A 6,041-nucleotide genomic window follows, 5' to 3' on the forward strand; every position below is an offset into this window, starting at 1 on the left:
AAAAAAAAAAAAAAAAAAAAAAAAAAAACTGAACGTATATTTTTAAAAAAGTCAATATATCCATCTTGAGGATCTTTCCAGTTATCAGGAAAAATGTTTTTGGACATAGGGAAGGGCTCATGCACACTGTGATTACAGTTTTCATGACTTTTTTTTTTGTACTGGGGATTGAACTCAGGACCTTGTGTGTGACGCAGGTGTAAAAAAAAAAAAAAAAAAAAAAACTGAACGTATATTTTTAAAAAAGTCAAAGTATCCATCTTGAGGATCTTTCCAGTTATCAGGAAAAATGTTTTTGGACATAGGGAAGGGCTCATGCACACTGTGATTACAGTTTTCATGACTTTTTTTTTTGTACTGGGGATTGAACTCAGGACCTTGTGCTTGTGACGCAGGTGGTGGAACCACTGAGCTAAATCCCCAGCCTCAGGACTCTTACTCTTAAAGTCCTGCTTATCAAAGTAGTCCACAAAAGATGGTCTTTGTACTTATGGTGAAGTTGCGTTTCATTTCATAGCTCTATTTTCTTCCTTCTCATCCTCACTGTTTATAATCATGGTACCCAAGTCAGACTCTAACATCATGCTCTTATGTTCAATCATGGTCTGGGTCCCTTCACTCATTGTGCTTGTGGCCTTCATCATTCTTACACCTTCTGAACTAGTCTTCACCATGGTGTGAGAATCCAGCTCATCCTCCATGAATTTTCTTTCTCACTGCTGTTCTTCATGTCTTTTAGCTTTGCACTCCATAGCTTCGGAGTCTCTTAATATTGATGCAGGTTTTGCACTCTTGATAAAAGGATGTTGTAAAAGCTGTGTTGCAGTAGCTCTCTGTTCAGGATTCTTCACTAAACACTTTAACAAAATCAGTGAAATCATCAGATCAAAGTCTGGGCTTTCTGAATGTTGGTGGTGGATTTGTGTAAATCACACAAATAGCCCCCATTGGATATGTATCAGCATAAGGAGGATTTCCTCCAGCCATTGCTATAGAAGTAATGCCAAGCAAACAAATGTCAGCCACAGAATTATAGCCTATATTTTTAAAAAATTACCTCAGGAGCCATCCAAAATGGAGTTCCTATCATAGCATTGCACTTTGCCATTCTGTCTATTAACTAACCAGCAACTCCAAAATCTGCCAATCTTGCATGTCCTTCTGTATTGAGGAGAATATTTCCAGCTTTTATATCTCTATGTATTTTTCTCATAAAGTACAAATATTCTAATCCTTTCATTGTAGAGTTTAGAATGGTTGCAATTTCATCTTCTGTTAAATCATATGTAAATACACATATACACACACTGCTTATAATCTGTTGAGCTGCAGAGAAAGAGAACTGATACTGTACTGTTAAAATGGTCATTGGGTAGACATTTTAAAATCCTTTCCCACATGAAAAGATTCTGTCTTGTTTTGTAATCTAATCATGTCTGAGACAGAGCCAGCTCCACAGTACTCCCTAACAGTCCAGAGGTCTGTGTTCTTAAAGTAACTGCCATAGTGCTTTACAACAAACACATAGGCTGTCACACTGTTGCATTATGGAAATTTCTTTGATAATTTCCTGAAGACTCAACAGGTACTTGTTTAATTGGAACACCTTGGCCAGAATCTTTATGTATTGATTTAAAAAAAAAAAACTTCCCTAGGACCCTTCTGTAAGACATCAAAAATTTCAGGCTGCTCAGGTACTGGCAGTGGCTCCATGGCAGTCCAGATCAGAAAGAAGGACAGGGTGGACTCTGAAGGCTGGAGGGACAGAAGGAGCCGGTGCATTGACCAGCCAAGCATTGGTAACTCTGGGAACATGCACCAACTTTCCAGTAACTCCATGGCAGATGTCCTTCCTGCTCCCAAACTAGACTCCTCCCACCTCCATGTCTAAAATATCATCGCAATTCGTAAGCAACCTAAAAATGATTAAGATATTTTTGATTTTTTTCATTGTAACAAGAGGACATCTCAGCTCAAACTAGCCATATTATGAGAACTCAGTATCTTCATGTGGCCAGTGGCTTCCACACTAGGTAGTATTGACCTCGACTGGAAGAAGCTTCTACTTGCTCATTCAGAGCACTCTTGGTTGTCTGTGGTGGGATCTGAGAAAGAGGACAATCACTTATTCAAAGTTAGGCAGGGGAAGAAGAAGCTCCCTGAGATCAGAGCCTCCTCCATCCACCCCGTACTGCATCACGGTACTCTTGGCTTTTGTGGGCATCATCTGGACACCTCTGTGGAAATTGTGGACACCCCTGGAGAATCTGTGATTTCTAGGTACATTTACTTTTGCTAAGGTGTGACTATAGAGTGTTCCTACCAGCAGATGAACCAGGCCATCCAACCAGTATCAGAGCTTGCTATCCTTTTTTGCTGTGAACACTCTGGATGTTATTAGAAACTTTCTACCTAGGGCAATAAATGGAGTGAAGAATAAAGCCAACTTTGTTTCTGGTGGTGGCAATAAAATATATGGTATACATGCCCAATGAATTCCTTATGCTAAATGGCAGCTTTGGAGGAAAAGCTGCAGGTTATGAGGGTGTTCACAGAGGTAAGGATTCAAGAAAGTGGCTACAGTGTACTCAGGGATGTTAAATTTTCATCCCATGCAGCTAGAATCCTGGAATTCTTTGTATTGCAAGGAATTAATCTCCTTTATTTACAGTGGACATTGTTGCATCTAGGTGACCAGCACATATATCCTCTTCTTTTGCAAAAATTTCCTCATTTTTCTTTCAAGATCAACCCTGTACCACTTCTACATAAGCTTGACCATCATTTTTTCTTTCTGGGGACTGTGAGTTTTGGGGGACTGATAAAAGAATGGAAACAATTGGTGTTAGCAAAAGAGAACATATTCCTACTTCACAATATCTAGTATGCCTTTTGATCCTTGTAGGATGAAAAGGTCCAAAGGGGAAGGGGAAGTGGGAGGGATTGGGGAAAGAAAAGAAGGGAATGGAATTAATATGAGAAAATGAAAAAATGGAAACCAAGTCTCTGTAAATAGAAAGGGGTGGAGGAATTGAAGGGAGGGCAGTGGAGTGGGGAAAGAATAAGAACCAAGATAGATTATGTAAAGGTAGCATTCCAGTGATGAATGTCATTATATTGCATACCTAAAATGTGTCAATGAAATTAATAATAAAAAGAGAGAATGTATTGAGTTCTCATCTATTGCCTGCTCCAGAACCATTGTGAGATTCCACTTTTCCTTCTAATTCTCAAGCTCTTCCATATCCTCCCAGTGGATTCTGTTTTTCCCCTTTCTGTTTCTGTTACTTTGAAACCCAGGCAGATAGAAGTACATTTTGAGCAACAGTGGGTAGAGTTATGGCTCATGATCTGTATGTAGCCTGGGATAACAAACAGTAGGAAAGGGAAAGGTGAGTAGTTAAACTAGAGATCCCCTTTCAAGCCATCAGTGATGGCTGTAGGTAGAGCAGCCTCACTGTGTGCACGGCATTTTCTTGTCTCTTTTCTACCTTCTTCCTTAGAAAGGAGAGCTATGATTCTGTGTTGAAGTGGTGCAGCTGGCCCAGGTTTCAGAGACAGCTGAGAAAAGCCTGGGCCAGGCCAGTCCTCTATCCATACTTGAGAATGCTGCTATCAATATCTGAGAGAAGCCAGAGAGATGCTAGCTGCTTAGGTGTTTCTTTACTCTAGCCATCTAGATTCTTAGGATTTTATATTAAGAACTGGAAGAGACCTTAGATTATCTCTTCCCTCATTCTTTCCTGTGATATCCCTGGGAAGTATGATCAACCCCAGATAGGGGTGATGAACTGTTATGGATGTTCACGGAGAACTTGGTTAGGGCTTGCTTTTTGGGTTTTTAATTGCATATTATATATGCTGGGTATTCATTGTGAAGTTGCTGGGCCAGCAGCATCAGCACTACCTCTAACTATGTGCAGTCACAGAATTTCAGGCTCATTCTGGACAAAATCAGAACTAGAGTCAGAATCATAATCAGAATCTGCATCTTAGCAGTTTTCCTAGTGATTCTATACACACAAGACTTCCAGTAGCATCATTGCATACCTGGTGTGCCAATATTCTGTGTTTGTGAAGGACGCAGTGGTTCAATAAAGAAAAGTCCACCGTCTATTCTTCTTAGAGACTGGATCCCTTCTTCAGTTCTTCATTCTAAAGCTCTGTTGAGAGTCATCTCTACAAATGACATTTAAGCTCTTTATATCTGCTTACTGAAAACACCTGTGTGTTACACCTGAGGGCTTCATAGCTAGTTATTCTTTCCTGTTGCTAATGGAAAAAATTGAGCCCAATCCCAATTAATAAGCTTATTAATCCACCCTTGGTCCCTTTTCACCAATATCTATACTGAAATTTATTTTTTTAACAACATATTAAAGTGTGAATTTGGTTCATAGATTTTTTTTCTCCCCAAGACACAATGGCTGTATGTGTCCTGATGCCATCCCTAGGTCGCTCACTGGTGCACAGCTTGCCTCTTACTGGAAGTCTACAGGGTGGTTGGAGAAATAAGGTCATCCCCAGCTCCTGCATTTTATAGGAGGGTAAAACAAGCCCCAGGAAGATGTATTTTCGGATCTCAGGAACTAACTTAGGCATAGGTTCAGGAAAGTTTGAGAGGTGCCATGTCGTAATGGGAAGCTGGAGTTAATTCTGTGCAGAACAAGCAGGCCCTACTGGAGAAATCTCCCCAGAAGTATGGTGCCTAGCCTCATGTAATGTGGAATCTAGAGGCTGAAGTCTGGAAGAGAAATCATGACTCAAGTTCAGATAGGCACAATGATCTCTAAAGGCCCAAATCTGAGGGAGAAAGAAGTCTCCTAACTTACTCAGGACTTGCCCTTTACAGCACTTTAAGTTTTCACAGGTGTCCCATGAGGTTGATATTATGACTGATAATTTACAGATGAGGAAGATGAGGATAACACAGGTTAGAAAAGCCACCTAAGAGCACATTGCTGGGAGTGTGGGCCTTAGACCATCTGCCTCACCTTACACTATGTCCACTGCCCAGGATTCCTGACCCTTCTGCTTGAGTTCAGTCTTGGTTACAGTGATGGCAGAGCTGTAGGAAGAGAGAATGGCCCCATTTTCAGGAGGGAGGTGTGCAAAAGCACAATGATAGGTCTATCAAAGCCACAAAGCAGGAAGAGTAGCAAGGATGAATTTTTTTTTCAGCTTTAATTGAGTTTATTGGTACATTTTAGGGATACAGTACAGTTGCATTCATTGTTGGGATCATGTACCTCTACATGACAAGTCTTGATTCTCATTTTTTCCCCTTACCTCTGCCCTCCCTTCACCCCCTCCTCCACTCCCCATCTACAAACACTTTATTTTCATCTTTTCATTCTCTCACATTTTTTCTTTTCCCTTTTTACTCTTCCCTACACCTTTAGCTCCTTTCTTCCCATTTCTAAATGTCAGTAATATTATTAGAATCTTATGCATTGTTGCAGATTATTCACACCAGGAAAACTATTAGGTATTTACACATGTGTGACTTATTTATTTTACTTAGGAGTTTATCTTCAATATGTATCCATTTTCCTATGAATGAATCTATTTTCTTGTTCTTTATGGCTGAGTAATATTCCATTTTATAGAAAAACCAGAACTTCTTTATCCAGTTTCCAACGGATGGGCAAATAGGCTGTTTCCAAGATTTAGCTATAACAAACTGTGCCACTATAAACATGGGTGCACATACTTCTCTGTGATATGATTCTTTTAGTTCTCTTGGAAAGATACCCAGCAGAGGGATGACTGGGTCAAATGGAACCTCTGGTCCCAGCTCTTTGAGGTATCTCCATATTGATTTCCATAGTGGTTGCACCAGTCTGTAGTCCCACCAGCAATGGAGAAGGGTTCCTTTCTCCCCACAACCCTGCCAACATTTGTTATTGTGTGATTTCTTGATAGCAGCCATTCTTTGTGGGGTGAGGTGGAATCTCAGTGTTGTTTTCATCTGCATCTCTCGAATGATCAGTGATGTGGAACATTTTTTCATATATTTACTTGCTGCTTTTACTTCTTTG

At 40.2% G+C, this 6,041-nt stretch overlaps 1 pseudogene; it reads right to left on the bottom strand.

Moving 5' to 3' along the window:
* LOC104853806 overlaps positions 1 to 1,686 on the bottom strand; it is a 7,369-nt pseudogene extending 5,683 nt beyond the window's left edge.
* Positions 1,687 to 6,041: the final 4,355 nt, after the last annotated feature.

The sequence above is a fragment of the Fukomys damarensis genome, unplaced genomic scaffold (genome assembly GCF_012274545.1).
Source record: "Fukomys damarensis isolate Sample0158 unplaced genomic scaffold, DMR_v1.0_HiC HiC_scaffold_16, whole genome shotgun sequence".
Lineage (NCBI taxonomy): Eukaryota > Metazoa > Chordata > Mammalia > Rodentia > Bathyergidae > Fukomys > Fukomys damarensis.